Below are 22,356 nucleotides of genomic sequence, written 5' to 3'. Positions count from 1 at the left end.
TTTAATAGAAAGATCTGGAGAAGGAGACAAGAAAAGAGAGCATTGCTAAGGCCCACTTATTCCTGGTGGTCTGGAAGACTGTGTGTATATTCAAGACTGCACCTGATAAGAAGAAAGCTGACAGGACCTTAGCAAGATACTCACTAAATGTGAAGCTTTGTGAATACAGAAAGTAAAAACTAGGGAGAACCTGTAAATTCCCTGTACTTTGAAAGCATTCCCTAGGCCGCATGCAGATTAAACAGCAAAGGGTAGAAGATTTACTCGTTCAAGTGTTTAAGCAAACCTTTGGCCAATCACTGGTTGACACTTAAGCTATGCTGACCCAGGAGCAACACTTTGGAAACGAGGCTTAAAAATACACACAAGATAAAAAGTAAAAACCGAGCTGACATATCAGAGGCTGAAAACTGTAGGGGAAGACTCAACAGAATGAGGCAAGGAAAGTCATTAAAACAAACAAACAGCAATGGTAACCTCCCCAGGGAAAGTATCAGAATCCAAAGTTGCTATAATATATAATCTAAAATTTCCAATTTCTAGCAACAAAAACAGGAAAATGTGAGCCATACACAGGGAAAAAAGCAGTCAATAATAACTATCTCTGAGGGACTCTAGCTTATGAATTTAGCAGACAAATATTTCAAAGCATCTGTTACTCATATGTTCACAGAACTAAAGGAAACAATGCTTAAAGAATTAAAGCAAAGTATGGCACAATAACATATCAAATAAAGAATAACAATAAAGAGATATAGACATTAGAAAAAATAACCAAATGGAAATTCTGGAGTTAAAACATAATTGAAGTGAAAAATTCACAAGAGAGGATCAATAGCAGATTTGAGCTGGCAGAAGAATCAGTGAATTTAAAGATGTATCAATAGAGATCATTCAATTTGAAGAAAAGTAAAAAGAATGAAGAAAAATGAATAGCCTCAAAGATGGGGGGGCAATATTGAGTAAACTAACATAGATGTAATGGGAATCCCAGAGAAGAGGAGAAAGAAAAAAGGAAATAAAAAATATTTGAAGAAATTATAGCTGGAAATTTTCCAAATTTGATTAAAAAGATGTTAAAAAAAACTCAACCAATTCCAAGTGGGATAAATACAAAGAGATCCAAACCTAGACACATCATAGTCAATCTGTTGAGAATCCAAGACAAAAAAACTTGGAAGTAGCAAGAAAATAAAGGTTCTTCACATACAAGGTAACCAAAATAAGATTAATAGATGACTTCTTATCAGAACAATGGAGGCTTGAAGGCAGTGGGATGACATACTCAAAGTCCCAAAGGAATAAAACTGTCAACCAAGAACACTATGTCCAACAAAATTATCCTTCAAAAAAAGAAGGAGAAATAAAGACATTCCCACATCAATAAAAACTGAGAAAATTTTTTGCTAGGGGACAAGCATTACAATAAATAGTGAAGAAAATTCAGGCTGAAAGGAAGTGACATCAGACAGTAACTCAAATCCACACAAAGAAATAATACTGAAAAAGGTAAGTATATAAACAATTTAAAAAGATAGTATAAATGTATATTTTTTTCTCTTTTCTTCTCTTAACTAATTTAGAAGTTGATTGTATAAAATAATAATTATAAAATTGTATTTTTGGCTTATTTAAAGATGTAATATATATGAAAATAATAGTACAAAAGAGGGAGGAGGGAATGAGCTATAATGAAGTGAAGAAATAACACCAGATGGTAATTGAATCCACAGAAAGAAATGAACAGTACAGGCATACCTCAGAGATATTGAGGGTTCGGTTCCAGGCCACCACAATAAAGTGAATATCACAATAAAGCAAGTCACACAAATTTTTTGGTTTCCCAGTTCATATAAAAGCTATGTTCACATGCTACTCTAGCCTATTAAATCTGCAACAGCATTTTGTCTAAAAAAACAATGTACATACCTTAATTAAAATGTACTTGATTGCTAAAAAATGCTAGCCATCACCTAAACCATTAGCTAATTATAATATTTTTACTGGTTGAGGGTCTTGTAAAAAATGCAATATTTATGAAGCACAATAAAGCAAAACACAGTGAAACAAGGTATGCTTGTACCAGAAACAGTAAATATGTAGGTCAATATAAAATATTCTATATAGTTTTTCTCTTTTCTTCTCTGAGCTTCTTTAAAAGACATAGAACATATAAAGCAATAAGGTACTATATTACTGGGTTTATAACACATATAGACATTATATATAACAATAATAGCACAAAAGAGTGTGAAGAGATATTGGAACTACATTAGAGCAAAGTTTCTATATTATACTGGAATTGTTATTATTGATATAAAGTAGATTGTAATAAATTAAGGTGCATCTAAAAATAATTCCTAGAGCAACCACTAAGAAAATCACTCAAAAATATAGTTAAAACATCAACAAAGGAACTAAAACAGTCCACTAGAAAAGATCTACTTAACACAAGGAGTAGAGGAACAAAAAAGAAATGAGACATGTAGAAAACAGAAAGCAAAATGGCAGATGGAAATCCAACCATAACTATAATAACATTAAATATGAGTAGATTTAACAGGCCAATCAAAAGGCAGAGGTTGTCAGACTGGATAAAACCTAATACATACAAAAGACTAATGAAATCCAAATAAGATTTATAGTGTAGTTAATAGCATTATACCAATGTCAGTTTCCCATTTTCGATAATGTACGACAGTTATGTAAGATATTATATTGGGGAAATCTGGGTAAAGAGTATATGGGAACTTTCTGTAATATTTTTGCAATTACTTATCTTAAATTATTCCAAAATAAAAAAGTTATTTAGAGCCAGCCTTAGCCTTGATGGCCTAGTGGTTGAAGTTTGGTATGCTCCGCTTCAGTGGCCTGGGTTCGGTTCCTGGGTGCGGAACCACACCACTCGTCTGTCAGTAGTCATGCTGTGGCAGCAGCTCACACAAAAGAACCAGAAGAACTTAAAACCATATACAACTATATATTGGGGCTTTGGCGGGGGCGGAGAAAAACGGAGGAAGATTAGCAACAGTGTTAGCTTAGGGTGAATCTTCCCCTGAAAGAAAAAAAAAAAAGCCGTATTGAAAAAATAATTTATAACAGTGACCTATGGCAAATTCACCTATTTAAAAAAAAAAGTTATCTAAAAAGTCCAACACAGGTGGACAGATCTAATTTAAATGTTTTCATTCCAAACATATGTTGGAAAGAAGTAACAAAACAGTCAAATGGAAAATTATTAGATAAGCTTCACTTTCTTCAGAATACAGTCATTAGTCATTGTTGTCAGACAATGATGGTGTTTTCAACTCCAGTTACAAATAGGCACCCATTCATTCTTTTCTCCCTAAACTGTCGATAGTAGCAATAGATAATTTAGGTTTCTTTGGAATTAAGGGATTTCTGTCCCACTAGCCACATTAAACACTAGAAAAATGTTTGTCTCCCCATAATTGGCTCAGTCCTGGAAACTTTACTGCAACTAGGTTGCATAACCACTAATATGAATGTTCATAAAACAGCAGTTTTTTGGGTTTTGTTTTTTATTACTAAGCTGAGTAACCTAGTCTTGATGATTGTACATCGTCTTTTAAGTCTGAAGCAAGAGATATGAAGCTCATAGTTTCTTTTTTTCAACTTCTTTCTTTACTTTTTTATGGCTGTCCTGTAATTAGAAACTTCCTGAACACTAATGAGAGGGTAACATGGACACCATTTTCAACAAACACTTTCCCATGCAATGAAACTGTTGACTTTCAACGAATGCTTAATAGCGTGTGGTATGTCCAACACTCTTTTAGTCACATTGTGAGGGCAAGACAGACTTTCCTGGGAAAAGTGAATAAGAACCAAAAACACAGACTAGAGTGTTTGGTCAATTCTCTTTTCCTGCATAGAGTGATAGGGCAACAGGAAAAGATGGGGCTATTATTAGGTTTGTGGCATCTGGAGGAAAGAAGGATAGGAACACAAAGGGTCTTTTTCTCTTTCCCTCCATTTCATTGTGTAACAGAGCAGAGGAGGCGATAAGGTGCTCAGCACTGAAGGATTTGCAGGCTTTCCTACTGCAGCCAGACTGATCTATGTTCCAGCCTGTCTCCTCCTTTCTCTCACTATGTGATCTTGATCAACTTCCTTATCTGTAAAAGGGGAAGTGGTCCCCACACCTCACAGAGGCAGTGGGAGGATGAAATGAGAAAATGTACGTCAACCATTAAGCATAGTACCTATCAGGTCATAAATCTACAAAATTATCATTTGTTATTATTATTGTTGATGAAACTGATGCTTTTCCCCAAACTACTTCAACTTCCTGAGACTTATTTGGCCCTTTGGAGATTTCTTAGAAATTCAAGTAGGCAAATTTGTTATCACCTTTTATAAAGACTGTGTACTTTTTCATACTCAACAATGAGTTTTAACAGAGATTAAGAAATACTGCCATTTCTGATCCATTGAAATAATAAAAAAAAAAATACTGCACCCCCGACTTGTTTGCTTCCCAATTCAAAGCTTTCTCCATTATATTGGATATAGAAAGATGTTATAAAGCATAAAGGGCAGTGTATTATTGTTTCCATCATCATCATTCTTACATAGATATACAGTTATTAAGGCATTACTAAAGTTTTAGATTCTTAAATTATTTTGCTAGTGCTTTTTTAAAACCTAAGCTAAGCAAAAAAAACCTCAGTTTCTAAAAACCAATAGACACAGAGGAATGAAAAAAACAATAGGAATTAAGATAGATAAATGAACTAACTGCTTTATATTAGAAATATTTCTTGGGCCGGCCCTGTGGCTTAGCGGTTAAGTGCGCGCTCCGCTGCTGGCAGCCCGGGTTCGGATCCCGGGCGCGCACCGACACACCGCTTCTCCGGCCATGCTGAGGCCGCGTCCCACACACAGCAACTAGAAGGATGTGCAGCTATGACATACAACTATCTACTGGGGCTTTGAGGGAAAAAATAAATAAATAAAATTTAAAAAAAAATAGAAATATTTCTCAAGCCGTACTCTAGGTTTAGTACAGAAAACTGAAGAGAAATTCCTGTCCCCAAGGAAATTGAAAAGCATGGCAGCAGATACAAAGGCACAGATCCATTAATAGACTAGGTCTCTCTCTCTCTTTTTATTTTTGGTAAAGAGGTTTGGCCCTGAGCTAACATCTGTTGCCAGTCTTCCTCTTTTTGCTTGAGGAAGCTTGTCTCTGAGCTAACTTCCGTGGCAATCTTCCTCAATTTTGTATATGGGATGCCTCCACAGCACGGCTTGATGAGAGATGTGTAGGTCTACACCCAGGATCCAAACCCGAGAACCCCGGCCTGCCAAAGCAGAGTGCGGGAACTTAACTACTAGGCCACCAGCCCAGCCCCCCGGTCTATTTCTTAAGCTAGGAGCTCAACAGTACGAAACCTGCCCCTCATGTCCCACAGTGATACGCCTGCTCCCTGTGGCTGATGTCCATGCTATTCCTTTCGAATCGACTTTTTCCACTCTGTTTTTATTCTTGCGTCTCTGACATTGCTTCTTTATCTCTCAAATTCGTATTATTTGAAAGCTCATTGTTTAAACAGACAAGTATATCTGAAATATCTGCTAGAGTTTCAGAGAAAAGAAAGATTCAAGTGGTTTAAAAAATAGAAAGGGCTTGATGGAAAAGGTAAGTAATTTATCTGATATTTGAAACCATGAAAGGGCTTAGATGTATAGACGGGGAAATGGAAACCTTTTCTCTAGGAAAAGGTCAAGAACTAAGCTGCAGCCACATTGGAGATGCTCCATCCCACCTCAAGCTCTCACTGGTGCTGCCCCCCTCATCCCCTTCTCTACAGGATAGTCTCTGCCTGTCCTTCAGGGTTCCATGTAAACTCACTCTCTGAGGTAAACCATCTCTTCATCTTACTTAGTTAGGACCCTTGTATTTCTCCTTGATATGTCTTACCACAATGTTATATACTATATTTACAGTGTATGCCACCCTTGGCTGTGAGCAACGTGAGATAAATTCTGTCTCCTTTTCCCTGTATTCTTGTTGGGCCCCGAGTGACCACTCAGTTACTACTGACTAAAGGATGAATGAACAAACTTGGCAATTTGTGTGGAATACTGGGGAAAACTGGTCAGACCATAGATGAGGTCTTGTGTTGAGAAATAATCAAGGGGAATTAGAGTCTATTTACAGAACCTAGAATGACAAACTGGAAGATAACGTAGCAATTGTTAATTTGAATACTACTTAATTTTAAAAGTTCACATTTGTTAAACATTTCCAGATGCCAGATACTGTGCTAAGTGATGTACCTACACCATCTCATTTCATCTTCATAATAAGAGAGGGATTGTTTTCGTCATTTTAGACATAAAAAACGGGTTTAGAAAGGTTAAGCGATGTGTCTAATCGACAACTCAAACTGAGGCAGATTATCTTCCCTACCCACGCTCTGCAAGAGAATACTATCTCCCAGAAAGATGAAGAAGCTTTCCCCAGATCATCTGGGTTAAAAAAGGCTGAGCTGGCCCTAGAATCCTGACCCTCTGCCTCATACCAAATTCTCTTTCTTTCCACATCATTCTGCCACTTTGCAAAAGACTCTAAAGAACAGACCAAGAGGTGGCATGATGGAAGTGACACTTTGTATTAGTTTGCTAGGGCTACTGTAATAAAATACCACAGCCTAGGTGGCTTAAACAACAGAAATTTATTTTCTCACAGTTCTGGAGGCTGGAAGTCTAAGATCAAGGTGTTGGCAGATTTGGTTTCTTCTGAGGCCTCTCTCCCTGGCTTGCAGACGGCCAGCTTCTCACTGTGTCCTCACATGGCCTTTCCTCCATACCCACATTCCCCTGATGTCTCTTTGTGTGTCGGAATTTCCTCTTCTCATAAGGACACCAGTCAGATGGGTTTAGAGCCCACCCTAAGGACCTCATTTTAACTCTATCACGTCTTTAAAGGCCCTATCTCCAAATACAGTCACATTCTGAGGTTTTGGGGGTTAGGGTTTCAACATATGAATTCGGGGGGGGGGGGCACAATTCAGTCTATAACACACTTCAATAGTATAAACAGAGCAGTTAAACAAAGAAGCACACAATCGTTAACTGACAAAGGCAGTGCTTGAGGCGGGAGGGACAACCAGCCAGAGAGGTCCAGATGTGATACGATACACACCCAAACTAGGAATGTGGAGGTGATTAAGACAGAGCACAGCATCTTTTAGATGGGACAGACTCCTTCATCTGGTTATTTAAAAAGCACACATACACACACATTTCATATAAATGAAACTTACATAATGCATTTCTTTTACCACTTCACCATTGCGAAGTACTAATCCATGTGAACCTGTCTATTTAAGGGCTAGGAAGCTGGCTGGCCCAGTTTCACACTCTGCATTACCAACAAAGCAAGAATGTCTCCTCACTCCAGAGCCAGCCAGTTTTCTTTTCGTGATCATCTGGTTTGCTGTTATTTTCCATTGTTTCACTTTTTGGTAGCCAAAAACAAGTGGCCATTCTAGCTATATTTTTAGGTCATGAAATTTAGAAGTGGAAGAAATATTCGTCACCACCATCTAGACAGAGAACTCCATTGTGCAAATGTGTAAGCTGAGGCCTAAAGATGTGAACAAACCTAGCCAAGTTCACTCAGTTAGGGCAACAGTTGAACACATCTCTTTACTCTCAGTCAGGTACTCTTTCTTTACACCCTACCAGAACCTCTTCTCTCCTCTCCTCCTCTGCAGAAATTCAGGCTAAAAAGAAAAGATGGCCGAAATAAAAAGAACACATATACAAATTCTTGTGGCCAAATTTGAAGTCGCCAAGTTATTATTTGGTGATGTAAAGTAAGCTCAAGTTATGAATTTTAGGGAAATGAATAATGGAATTTCTCTCTATGACTGGTCAAATAAAAAGCTTAATATTAGAGTCACTTTCATCTTTTATACTTTTCTAGGTTTGAATCATAGTTATAAGATGTTTACTGACAAATACTAGATGGATTATTTTAAAAATTCCTCTTCTCACACAGACCAATATGGAATAATATCACGTTGACAAGTGCTAACTATCTTATATTCATTTGCAGAAAATGTAGAATAATGTTCTAGCTTCTACTTAAAAGAAACTGATAACGGTGATGCATTCAGTGTTGACACTTTTTAAATATACCTAACGATGTGGTACAAAATGCTAGGAAAAGCAGCATGTTTTGGACAGCACATTACTTCTACAGCTTTCTCCAGACCAGACGGTTTGCAAATATGCTCCCCTAGAGAGTATTTGTATTTTGTTGAGGGTTCCACTCCCTCCTTAACTGCTGCCTTTTTTCATGACGTACTAAAGATTGCCACAGCAGGGAAAGCCATATCTTTTTCTAAAGTAAACAGCACAGGGAAAACCCCCAGGAAAACCGTCATACAGGCTTAACTATTTCATGAGTGCCATTTTATTACTGGACAAAGTTATCATCATTTTGAGTTTGTTTTGCTTTTCGACTCACACGGTAACTATTTCAAGCAGCTAGTGAGGCTGATCTTGTAGTTAAAACATGGATGTGGACTATGATCTTTAAGTGGGAAAAACTGACAGGAAAATACAGCAGGAGCTGTGGAAAATCTGAGGTGCTGTACGTTCACCCATTTCAGGCATTACTGGCAAACTAAACACGAGAGGGGCATTCTACAAGTCCTGGATTGTGTAACGTGTAATAGGAATTCAAGCTCTCCATTCTTTCTTCAGGTTGCAAGAAGTTTTAGAAATGTGCTTTAGACACCGAATGGTAACCCACTTTGGAAATGAACAGGAAACCTGGTCTTTTGAAGGATTAAGAGCTCTGTATATAGAAAGTGTGGATTTGAGAGGAGTGTCCTCAAGAGGTCTTAATCTTTTTTGTGCCGTGGGCCCCTTTGGCAGTCTGGCAGTATGACATTATAAAATTCATGAAATAAAAACATTGGATTACAAAGGAAACCAGTTATATTGAAATACGTGGAGTCCATGCAGTCTAGTAGACCCCTATTTATGTACACTTTGGAGCCTCAAAGCACGTTTTCTCCCTTTACTTCTGTGAAGTATGTCTACATAGTTCTAAAATTCGATGTAAAATTCTTGAGGACAGAAGAACTTACATCACAATAAAGGGTAAAATAATAGAAAACTAAGTTCTTTTTGTCCCATCTACCTCTGCTAGTACCATAATGAACATGTAAGAGTAACCTGAATATTTAGCTGTTACACATAATAAACACAGATTGAAATAAACTAGAAACATATGAATATGAATATGAATTTTACATTTCCTCAACCTTTGATCAACAAGCTAGAGAACAGTGCAAGGACATTCATAAAATCTATAAAAATGTTTCCGCTGAGCTTCTGTTGGTGAGATATAATGCCTCAATGGGTTTTGTGAAAATAGGAAATTAACAAAAACAACATGATCCTCTCCCCTTCATTTTGCAGATGTCCCCTTCATTTTGGACAGGAAGAGGTTAGATAACTATATCTAAACCAGAGCCTAAGAATTATGGGCAGAAACAGGAATAAAGTACAGAATGACTTTGCACTTCACGACATGTCTCACTGAGGTAGAAGGAAACGAGGACAAAGAAGAAACTTCTGAGTGCCAAGCAGTGCATCTGGGAAAGGCCTGAGCCAGAAGCAAACTCTAGTGCATCTGACCACAAAGAGCTTCCCTTCCTCATCACGTTGCCTGGCTTGCCCCACACAGACTCATTGCTTCCGTGAATAGAAGCTCCCGGCCATCATTAGTGTAAAACTAAAGCATTTTAATGTTAAGAGGATTTATGAAAAATGGCTAATGAGTTAAATTTTGAGGAAATATGTGAGTCAATATTTCAATAGGATTATTTTAGTTCTTGAAAAAAATGTCATTTTGAATATGGTAACCAGCTGTTCTCTAAAGCTCTAAGGATTGAAAAAGAAAAGAAAAGGAAATGACTTTTAGTTACTAAAGGAAGGACTTATGTCACATTGAAGAAAGAACAGTCTGATAGCAGAGCTCTAAAAGAAAGACCCTCTTTTTTGATGTTCGATTATTATTACTAAATGTTTTAACCATCTTTACATTGTAGAGCTGCAATCGTTCAAATTCTACAAAGCATTATCTTGAAAGAGTGCCCTCAGGAAGCTGGAGAAGTAAGCATGAGTTGAGAAAAGCTGAGGGGTGCCACGTAAACCAAACACAAAAATTTAGCTAGGCATCCAATGAAGGCAGGCGAGGTAACCGGTAAACAATCAGCACTTAAAACAACAATTCTAGCAACTGAGACATGAAGAAAAGGGAGCCCAGCCTGAAGGCTCCTGGAACAGAGAAAGGCATTGAGATTCACTGAAGTGTAGAACCTGGCCTACCAGCTGGCTGGGTAAGGAATCCAACAAGAGTTTGAAAGGAACGAAGACTGAATTCCTGCCATCTAAATGCTGGGATTCAAGCCAATTTGTGCCTACTCCCTACTAGTTAATAATTACTTTAGGTAAAAGGATCTGTATTCTACAAGCTCATGAATTTCTATGCATTTTTGTTTTAGGCGTTTTGTTTTTGTTTTTGTTTTGTTTTGTTTTGCTTAGTGTACTCATGGTTCATTTTTTAAATTTCCAAATTTTCCTTCTTTCTTTAAAAACTCCCAGTATAGAAGAACTCAGCCATTTTAGCTTGTCCGGGTTTGCTCCTAGCGTTTAAACATAGCTGGAGAAAAACCACATGACCTGGCAGACTGGTTTTACTCCAGGTTCACATTCTCAAAACTCAATACTACACAGCATCTTTCTAAGTTTTGCTGGTGAACTTGCATTCTCACTCTAGAAAATGACTTTCTTCTCTCCCTCAAGTCTCACCCCACCTCCACCCCGCTCTTAGCTGGTGACCTCATCTCCTGTCTCTGAGAAAACAGAAAGCACCAGAGGGAAGTTGCTCATCTTCCCACGACATCTACAAACTCCTCTCCAAGTGCACTTGGGTTCTCCTTCTCCTTGTCTCAAAGGAGGCAGAGTTCTTCCTCCTGTTACAGACCTGGCCCCAAAAGTGGCTCTCTGGACACGAAATCCCTCTCTCCTCCTCATACTTCACTCTGATGGCTACGCCTTTTTTTTCTGAGTCATTGAACTTGACTTTCTACTGGATAATCTGATTGGAAAATTGTTCCAGTCTCCCTCTACTCCATATTCCTTTTCCCTCCATGTCTCCATTTTTTGCCGTGTGTCACTGACAGATTTCTCTAAAGGGCCATTTGCTCACGCTGTATCCATATGCTCAGAATCCTCACCTCCCATCCACTTGCCATCTCATTTCCACTTCCTTCTCACTCCATCCCCATCACTCCACTGAACCTGTTCTTAATCAAGATCACTAACAACCTCCAAGTTTTCAAATGTAGTCGTCACTTTTCTATCCTCTATTTCTCTGGAACCACTTTCGCTCCTTTGCTCCCATCACACCTCCCTAATCCCTGGTTTTCCATCTAATTTCTTGGTTGTTTCTTTGCAGGCTCATTTGCAAATGCTGTGCTCTGCCTGGAGCCCCCATCTGGAGCCACATCATTCTCACTCCAGTCACCTCCTACGCATGGCTCCTCTTCCCTCACTTCTCAGCTTAAATTTTACCTCTCAGTAAGCCTTCCCATCCTTCACCTCCCCAGCTAATTCTCTACTATTGAAGTCTATTTGCTTCCTTTATTATCTGTTGTTTGCTTAATTATCGTCTCTCTCCTCCAAGAGAGAATTAACCATACCTGCTTTATTCACCCAGGTATGCCCTAAATGTTGCACAATGCCCAGCATAATATAGTCAGTATTAATTAAAACTTACTGAATTGGTGAAGGAATCAATGCACATAGCCCAGTGACCAACAATGCCTGGTTCGTATTAGTATTTGCATTTATTTGACCCAACAGGTAAAATTCTTAAGTGAAAAAAGAGAGTACAGACTATCTAAATTGCTTCCTATAATACCTGTTCTTTTTCTTAGTATTAAAAAGATACGTTTTTCCTACTATTTTCCTAGGCATGCTATATGTCTTCATAAAATACTATCTAGAAATTATTTTCCTTACAGAAAATTGTAATTTATACAAGAGTGTTCTTTTCATTGTGACAATAGCTCATAAGGTATTAATCAACCAAGCCAATTTATCAATCTAAAACATAATTTAAACAGATAGTAAGAATTTCTGCAAACACTGAATGAGTCTCACAAAATTGATTCTTTTACGGCTTCTCATTGACAATAAAGGCATCATTAGTGAAAAGGATAAGAAAAAAATCCCATGTAAAGATTGTGAACTTTTGTATATTTTAAATGTAAATCCTTGGTTGTTGCCACCTCAAAAAAATAAGTACCAAGTAGCTTCTCAATATTTTGCAATTAAATTCCAGTATTTTGCAATTAAATTTTTTTTTTATTTATTTTTTTGTGTGTGAGGAAGATCAGCCCTGAGCTAACATCTGCCAATCTTCCTCTTTTTGCTGAGGAAGACTGGCCCTGGGCTAACATCCGTGCCCATCTTCCTCCACTTTATGTGGGATGCCGCCTCAGCATGGCCTGACAAGTGGTGCGTCGGTGCGTGCCCGGGATCCGAACTCAGGCCGCCAGCAGTGGAGCGCGCACACTTAACCACTACTCCACGGGGCCGGCCCTGCAATTAAATTTTTAATTTACCAAGAAATTTCTTTAAATTAGAATTTTTGCTGAGAGAAATCTTCCTAAAATATGTTAGTAGCGTCTTCTAAGAATCAAGGATACAGCAGTACTTTGAAGTTATTATCTAAACATGAATTCCCATTGTACATTGAAGTAGTGATTTAGAAGACTGTGCGATGAACTACAGAAATGCCTAGTGTTATCTCTTTGAAATCTAAGTTTGTGACCTCAACCAATTTTAAATTCATCTGGCCCTTCTGCATGACAGTTGAAGGGAAAGGAAGTTGATACCTGTTTTATAGAAAATTGTTCTTCTATAAATTCTGACATAACTGCTCTAAATTACTTTTCTCAAAACTTTCATAATATTGCATAAAATACATGTAAAAAGTACACAAAATTACTTTTGTTTTGATAAATAAAAAATTAGAACCTGAAGAAAACTGAAAAATACCATTTATCTGCCCCCAGACTGTCCCAAGCAGACATTGTCTTATCTACAATTACGGATCCAAGAATTCAGCAAGAATACCTCCTTCCAGAAGGAGGTCTAACACTATAGACTGTATTCAACTTGCTTTTCTTGTTAAAGCTGTGGGCATGAAAGTACAGGACAAATAGGAAGGATGTCAATTTACTGACTGAAATTCAAAGCCATTTGCTGACTACAGCTGCATCGAGTAGTCAAACTTGACCTACTACGTATTATGTATTATAAAGTTATACGTGTGTATACTAAGCCATTTTTTAACTAAAGTTGGTGTTTACCCCTGAAAAGGAGTAACTGGTTTACCATAAGCTACTGGATTGTTGGAAGGTAAAATAATAATGATTTTTTTCCATAAATGATAAATCTAAGATCAGAGTAGCCATTTGGATAAAAATGCTTTATGCCAACTACCAGGATTAATAAGAGCCATAGGTTCTATAGGTCATGTTTAGAAGATTCTAAGAGAATTTTCTATTTATCAAATGGAAGCAAAATCTTTGGTAAAATTAGTACTTCTTATGTAACTCCTAATGTGTCTATTTTGTATTTTGGGATAAGACTTCATATACTTTATTTTCTTAAAGTGGCATATATCTATATAAAATGCTAAATAGTTCCAAAATAAGAAATTCTAAATCATACACTACTTTTTCAATCATTCTTCACTGTTTTTGCAAACTTCCTCTATTACGTCAAGCAGTAATTCAGTTTTAAGAGCAGAACAATTAAGTTAATACGAAAACATGCAATTGGGACGTGTACTTTCTGGGTTTTCTCCTATAATTTTTCTGATGTTAACACAAACAGGAAGGAGTTGACAATCTTAAATTACACACATTAAAACTGAAAATATCGGGGCCGGCCCGGTGGTGCAAGCGGTTAAGTGTGCGCGCTCCGCTGCAGTGGCCTGGGGTTCACCGGTTCGGTTCCCGGGCGCGCTCCGACGCACCACTTGTTAAGCCATGCTGTGGCGGCGTCCCATATAAAGTGGAGGAAGATGGGCACGGATGTTAGCCCAGGGCCAGTCTTCCTCAGCAAAAAGAGGAGGATTGGCAGATGTTAGCTCAGGGCCAATCCTCCTCACAAAAAGAAAACTGAAAATATAAACCCATCAAATCAATCAACTGAAGCATACAAAATGCATCAAAATGGAAACCATAAAAGACTTGGACATTAAACAAGCCATTTGACTTTTCAACATCTCTCTTTTCACATCCGTAAAATGTGAACACCTACTCTGCTAACGTACACGGAATGAAGTTCTTAAACAATCTCTTCATAAGCCACAAAATATTATGCAAATGAAAGATATTATTGGCCCTCTGATATTTTTTCAAGGTAGGTAATTAGAAAACAGATTGTAAATGAAATAATAACAGAATGAAAAACTAAGCAAATATAAGCTGAGTATTATAAATACATGAGTTTTCTGTACTATGGAATACTGAAATTACACGTATTATGGACATTTGTTTTCTAATTCAAAACATACTGTTACCTAAAATGTCGAAATTTCCCTGCAGACTCCAGAAGTCAAGCAAATGAGGAGGAAGATTAAGGAAAAGGGAGCAACTGATTCACAACTGCATGTGCTAAGGAGGGAATGGGAAAAAAAACGAGCGCAACTTGGCCTATCAGGCTATCATCTTTAACCCAGTGGTTATTAAAACTTTGATAATAGTCACTTAGGGGTGTTTGCTCAGTTTCTCTAAAGTCATTTGAACTCATCAAATAAGTGATTGGATTGGTGGTGCAGCTTTACACACCTGCTTATGGTGAGTGCTTAATTATTTACACATTTTATATTTGTATAAAGGGGAGATAAACTGTATTTTCAAAGAATGTTGTAAGAGTGGATTAAGAATCAAAGAGAATCAAAAAACTAAGAATCACATAGCAAGAGTAGCAAAAATTTAGCGCATCTCTTTTTTCTCAGGCAGGCGATGGTATCAAAAGATCAGAACAACATCTGCTCTATTTGGTATCTTCTTTGGAAAGGACTCTAGAAACAACCTTTTGGTTCCCCCAGCTGTCACTGCCCTAATTGTCAAGGAGTAGTGATGAAGAGTTGACTAAAACGGAAATTCATTCTCGCTAAGTTGGTTCTTGACAAACATGGACACTATTTTTCTTACAAAACCTTTATAAAGAATCACCATGTAACCCTTGGTCCCATCTCCATCTTCTCTACATTAAGCAAGTGGAGTTGTGGGAGACTCTACAAGGGCTCTGGCCCTCTTCTCTGAGCCCTCTTTGATTTCCCTGATTTTGTAGAATATGACAGTCTATGAGAATAAAAATGACTTGCTTCCATTTTTCTCTGCATCTCACCCATTTTTAAAGAAACAGTTTCAGAAAACAACAAGAACAACCCTCCAAAATTGAGAAAAGTGATGTCTATGTAAATTCTATTTCCAGTTCAAAATTTGGCCTTTAATGTTAAGACCTCTAACATTCTTTAAAATTATTGAGGGCCCAAAGGGCCTTTGATTATGTGACTTATATCTATTGATATTTACTATATTAGAAATTAAAACTGAAAAAAAATTTTAAATCTCATTGAAAGAGGCAATTCACAAACATAGACATATAAGTGGCCACCATGAAAATTGTTCCACCTTATTTCTGAAAGAAACGCAAATTTAAACAAGATAACATTTTTATATAATAATTGTCTAAGTTTTGGAGTTTGTCATTGTTCTATTTGAATGATAACACAGTGTTGGCTTAAGGAAACTCTACTCTCTTATACCACTTATAAATGGATACAACCTTTCTCAAGAGCAAAATGACAAAAATAATAGCTAGTATTCCATGACATTTTGCTAAATATTTTTGGGAATCCTCAAAATACTCAATTATTATTATTATTCCTATTTTACCGTTGAGAAAAGAACGTTTTAATAAAGTAATTGGCTTATGATCTCACAACTTGTAAGCAGTGGAACTTTAGTCCGAACCTGGAAAACACACTTTTAAGAATCTATCCAAAGGAAGTAAACAAAGATGTGCACAGACATTTATATAAGAGGTCCTAGCTGAAACCGTATTTATAAAAGTGGAAAATTGTCATCCACCTAAATATCCAACAATTTATAATGAGCCAATACAACATATCCACGCACTAAAAATTACATCATGGTAAGAACCATGCTCTCGCTCATGGGTAGATTGATATCATTTACACACTGCCTGACACATAGCAGGGACTCGATAACATTTGTTTAAGAAATGAATGAATACAAAATAATGCACAAGTATTAAAAAACCATGTTTTAACAGAAAATGTCATGATCAAGGGAAACCATGTTATAAAACAGCATGAACAGTGTGTTAAATTAATAAAACAAGGAGGCCTCTCGACTGAGCTGGCTCTAATGCCATGGCGGCCTACAGAAGCAAACCAAAATCTAGGCCCATAAATGCCTCAAGGTTACAAAATTGAAACCAATCACAACCAATCACAAACAGCCAGCTAGACTTTAAGCTATAGCCAATCAATCATTTCCTTACTTTGCTTCTGCCTTTTCTCTGTGAAGGTCTTTCCCTGAGCTCCCGTCAGTCTGGTAGTGCCCCATTCAAATTGATTTTTTGCTTGGATAAACTCTTAAAATTTTTAAAATGTCTCAGTTAATCTTTTAACAAGTGTGCTCACAATTTTGTAAAAGCTACACGTGAGTCAACGTATAGAAAAATGTCTAGGAGTATAAAGAGGTGTACATACGTGAATTCCTTGTCTTTTTGTCTGTGTGCTGATGCATGTTATATATTCAATAAATATTTGTTGATTGAAAAAAATGAATGAATGACATTTTTAAAGTAGTTACTCCTCGGGGGAGATTATAGGTAATTTTTTCCATTTCTTCTTTGCAATTTTCTATATTTAACAAAATTTAAACAGTGAGCATAAATTATCTTCGTAATAAGCAAGAATATTATAAAACATAATTATGCTAGAAATATTGTTAGAAATTTTGGTTTAAAAACAGAAAATATAGACAGCCCACAATCCAATCAAAAATAACTTGCCTCTTATTTTCCTATTATGTTCTACTTATTGTATCCAGCAATAAAAAATGTCGGATGTTATAGAAAAATGGCAAGCTTAATATCGTACAGCTAATTATTATTGGGGTTGAGTCTAGAATCTAGGTCACTTGGTTTCCAGGCAAGTAGTTCTTTCAATTACACAAAATTGCTTGGAGTTCCAGAACACTAATGAATAAGTGACAGTATGGGCCTTGCAATATCCACTGTTAGGCAGTTCTTTACTTACAAGTAAAATGATTTGCTAATTAATTATTTAATATTATCAGAAAACTCCCAAGTTATAGACATACTTCATTTTCGTGTGACATGAATGATTTGGGGTGTTTGTGAACTTCCTGAAGGTATTTCCAAATGTGTGCCTGTTGGAGGAGCATATCATTCTGGGGAGGGGTCTACAGCTTTTATAAGATTTGTAAAAGGGTCTGAGATTAAAAACAAATGGCTGAAAGTAACTAAAGCTATAAAATCTGAAAGCAAAAGGAGAAAAAAAAACTGATGATAAATAAAAGGCATAGGAGGAGAAAGGGAACCACAACTAATTCTGTCTTCCTCTTTTTTATTCCTGGAACATACTTTTTAATATGTAAATAACTTGGTTTTATGACTTTGCTTTCTAAGCAATGACACTAGGAATGACAGTGATAGGTTAAAAACACAGGCCACATTATCTCTATGGAATGAACTGTATCAGATACTAAGAAATATATTTAATAATTTTCCTTTTGCTAATTAAATATAAATGCAAAATACTTCAAAAGTGACTTGGTTAAAAAGAAGCAGTTTTTGGTCTTATAAAATGTGCTTCCTCTACAGGAAGTTTGTAAAGCCGCTTTGAGAAAATGCAGAGTGAACACTTCTCTATGCATTTCACAATTATTGCTTAATTTAAAATTTAACTCTTCCTCTACTCAACGAAAGAAGAAAATAACCTGTTTCTTACCCCAACATCAAACTTGATTGGCAAGGTCTAGGGACCTCTGGAATACAGTTTAAAAACTCTTAAGAGGGTTTGTTTCACTACTATACCCGGCAAATATCTCTTGGGCTACAATTCCAAATTTACAGAACAAATAGAAACAAAACAAAATCCGAATTCTCCTTGAAACCAAAGGGTGATCTATGCAAATACCGTAACTTAGAATGGACACTATCCAATGGTAGACCTCTAGTACTCCCCATCTGCCTTGGCGGAAGCAAGGCTTACATCATCAACCAGTGTGAGGAGCATTTCTTGTTCTAATTTTTGAGATGAAAAATCATTATTTTTAATTCTAAAAAGATTATAAGTTGTACGAGACTTAGACATGTTAAGCCACTATTATTTCAAATTTAAATGCCCTTTTTACTGCTTCTAAAACAAAATTACTAAAATAGTATTCACACTCAAAATTAACCTTTCTTATTTGATCAAATCTTTTCCAGTATCTAGTTCTGAGCTCTGTGCTCCTGGCATGTCAAACAACTTAGTGGAAGGGCAAATCACAATACCAGTCGGTTTACAATTAATTTTTTAACATTGTCTTTCTTTTCGCGTAACGCTGCAACATATTCAAGACGCAGGAATGCTTTGTATAAGTAACCGAAATGACTTTTTTTTTTTAATTAAAACTTAAATGAGCCAACAAATTCTGCCGCTAAAGATCGTTAGGGGTGTCACAGAGCACGCTGCTCAAGTACGGGGATCGGAACCGCTGGGTGGCATCACGCGGAGGACTAGTCCGTGCCACCTCGCCGCCGTTTCGGATGTTCGCTTTCGTTCGGGGGCTGTATGTGAAGGAAACACCTTATCGTTGACTCCACAGTGCATTGAGACCTCGGAAAGCAAACTGGCGTTTGTTAGAAGGAAATTAAGTTCCCTGATCTGTGTCTCATTTCAAAGGACAGAGGACATGCAGACGTTTTAAAGCCATGAACTACTAGGTTTCCCTCCGTCCTTTCTTCCTTCCAAATAAGATACAAACTAAAAGCTAAGGAGGGTGGGAGAGAGAAGTGGAGGGAGGGAAGAGTAAATATATTGCTTACAGTTCCCAGAGTTACATGAGATTCTTCAGGCTCCTTTACGCCTCTAGCTTTCTGTCAGGATCCTTTTTCAGCCCGGCACTACAGAGAAGTTAATGCCTTATCCTTGGTAGGAGGGGCTAAAATGTGGGCTGGTTTCCTTTAGTCTTGGCAGATGTCTTAAGGTGGAATTAAAGAAGAAGAGCAGGAAAGCACTGTTTTCGGAGAAGCTGAAATGTAAATGTTTACTTATCAGGACCAAGATTTGAAGTCAGAAAACATGCTTAAATAGTATGTAAGTTAACAGGGCCTAAATTACGTGGATGCCTGTGTGTGTGTGTGTGTGTGTGTGTGTGTGTGTGTGTGTGTGTCTGGAAGTACTTCTTGTCCTTAAGTAGTTAATTGCTTCCTCTTTCTTTCCAAACAAGCAAGAACTAAATTGAAAAGATGAATAACCTAGGGCATTCCTTAGAAAGGCAAAATTTATACCAAACTCAAAATATAAAATGTGTACATTTTGAAGATGAACAATATAAGACTTTAAAAAGGAAATCCGTTCAAATATTTCTTCCCCAAACTCAAAACATCTGAGTTGATAACCATTTGTTTGTAAACTTAAGATTAAAGGCATACCAAAGAATGTAATACATATGTTGAGATTTATGGGGAAAAAACTCAAATCAGGTTGAATTATAAATTTGCAATGTAAATTCAAATGCCTGATAACACTGTAATAAACAAGGTATACTGTTTAAATTTATCCAGATTCAACAAGAATCAATTATTGTCGTTAAAGATTGACATATTTGTTTAGTATATCTTGTTTTAAACACAAGATCACCTATTTTTTGCCTTTAATCAAATATTGAGCACACTCTCCTAGCTCTCTTATAACATTTTCAAAGAATATAATTTCAGCAGACTCCATCATTAAATCTTCTGGATTATCTGCTCTCTGCAGCCCAAGATTCAACTCTTTTTTGTTTTTATTTTCTCCCATAAATTCAACCTGATATACTATAAATCTCTCCTTCCTAAAAAAGGCCTGTAGTGTCTCATGGGGGTCAAGATCTTTCTCTTTCCAAAGATCCTGAATTTCTTGAAAGGTGGAGTGTACTAAGGAGAGGAGCAGAGAAAGCACGCCGCTATTTTTCACCTTTCGCCCGGGTGCAATTGCTGAAAGAAAGAATACGTTTTTCAGGGCGTGTTCATCCTGAGATTCTGACGAACAAAGGCTCCCTCAAAAGGCGGCTTCACAGTGCTCGGGTCAGTTTGATAATAGAAAGATGTAGCTCTCAATATTTGGAGAGGATGTCTGATACTGTGTTATATATTAAAGATATGAAAAAATTTTGGCTAAATGCTTTTAAAGAAAATTTTAGTGTATGTTATCCCTAGGGTTAAAACATATGGGGAGATGTTTGCCTCTTTCCAGCCTTACTAAATCGGGCTGACTTATCTCCATTCTTTCAGTGACTAAAAGCTGCTGCAGGTGTCTCTCCCTCTCTGGAATTGATGGAGACCACCTTCCATTGCCTCATCCTGTGGTTCTGTGGCCTCAATGTCCACATTCAGTTCAGTTTGGCTCCTTATCTGTGATCTCATTGTTCACGTAGACCCCTAGATAGATGGTACCAGTTCGGATTTACTGTCTTCACTTTGTTCTATTTCCTCCAAAAATATTTCCAACATTAGCCTACTAGTTCCAAGAACCACTGCCTCCACGTTAGAAGAGAGACTGCCTTCATAGCCTGCCTTAGTATGTAAGATCAATTCGGTCTGAAGACCCCTCTTTTCTGGGCCGGTGCATCAGTGATGATCAGTTAGGGGAAGAAATACGTGTGGGACCCATCTGAACTGAGCAATATTGTAGCAGCCTCTTTAAGTCCAATCCCACATTTTGCCTTATTGCCAGTTAATGAGTTTCATACTGTTTGCCATTAATTACCAACATCTTAAAAAATTTAGACTGAGAATAATAAGCTAATTTTAGCACTGGATAAGTAAGCAAAAGGAACAGACTCAAAACTGCCCGGAGTAGCAAACAAGGAAGTACCTCTGTGTCAAAACCCATGGCTCAAAAAGCAGAAAAGGAAAACCTGATGTTTTCATGATTAGTTATTCTTCCTTTATATGCTGTTGCTTTCTATTCTCTTTTTTACTTCTTCCTCTTCACCCATCCTGTACTCTAACTATACGAAAGTGACTTGTCTCCCATGAACTTGGACATGAGGAAGGAGATATGATTTGATAGTTCAATTCATACATTCAATGAAAATAGTTAGCCAGCGTGAGATGCTAAGAGAGAGTTGAATAGAGAAATCTAATCCAGATTGCAGATAGAAACAGAGGAAATTTTCAATGGCCACAATTAACCAATTTTCTTACAATAGTATATCCCTCTTGTCTGCTGCCATGCTTGAGTACTCTGGTGTATAATGCAACTATTTTTATAATAAAATAATACATTGATATTCTTACTATTTGTCTGTGAATATAATTAATATGAGTCATTCCTCTCTTTATGTATTAACAAAATCAAGTTAGTAAGACACCTGAATCAAAGAACATGGAAGTAATTCTCACCCGTGAAATTTTTTGGCATTCGGCTAATTGACCCTCATCTTTCATTCAAACGAATACCGAGACTATTCTCCTTGCACACCTTTCCCTTAAATTCCACTAAAATAATCCTACTGATCCTGCAAGGCTTAGCTCAGTTACCACTTTTTCTGGAAAATTTCTCTACTCACTCTCCTTTCCAGCATAATTCATCTTTCTATTTGAGTGAGAACACTCATTAGAGCGCTGATCAATTTGTATTATACTTGGCTATACATGAAAAAATAGTATATGCTCCATGACGGCAGGAGACAAGCCTTCTTCATTTTAGTAAATCCTCTTCCCACCCAAAGTCCATAACACATAAGGAGCTCAAAGGATGTTTGTTGAATTGTTCTCCATGATATTGGGTTCAAAGATATCTTAAACTCGACACCCAAATAGCACGCTACTTGCTACTGTCATTTCCATCATTACTAAGGAAAAAAAAGTTTCTTTTTTTTATGCCCACACACACACTAATAAAATTCCTGGAAATATGAAGCTAATCAGAGACAAGAGTGAAATGAACCCTAATTAAAATATATTTACAAT

General features: G+C 37.0%; 1 protein-coding gene across 1 annotated transcript in view; it reads right to left on the bottom strand.

Annotated features, from left to right (window-relative positions):
* The window catches only part of PLA2G4A (phospholipase A2 group IVA), a 149,265-nt gene extending 129,957 nt beyond the window's left edge, over positions 1-19,308 (bottom strand). The window contains exon 1 of the mRNA XM_004424914.3: positions 19,225-19,308. The gene's annotated coding sequence lies outside the window, so the exon portion shown is untranslated. The remainder of the gene's footprint in view (positions 1-19,224) is intronic.
* Between the last annotated feature and the right edge of the window lie 3,048 nt (positions 19,309-22,356).

The sequence above is a fragment of the Ceratotherium simum genome, chromosome 2, assembly GCF_057802395.1.
Source record: "Ceratotherium simum simum isolate JZ-2026a chromosome 2, ASM5780239v1, whole genome shotgun sequence".
In the NCBI taxonomy this organism is placed as follows: Eukaryota; Metazoa; Chordata; class Mammalia; order Perissodactyla; family Rhinocerotidae; genus Ceratotherium; species Ceratotherium simum.
The sequence above is the reverse complement of the archived record's forward strand: the minus strand, read 5'-3'. Positions and strand labels throughout refer to the sequence as shown.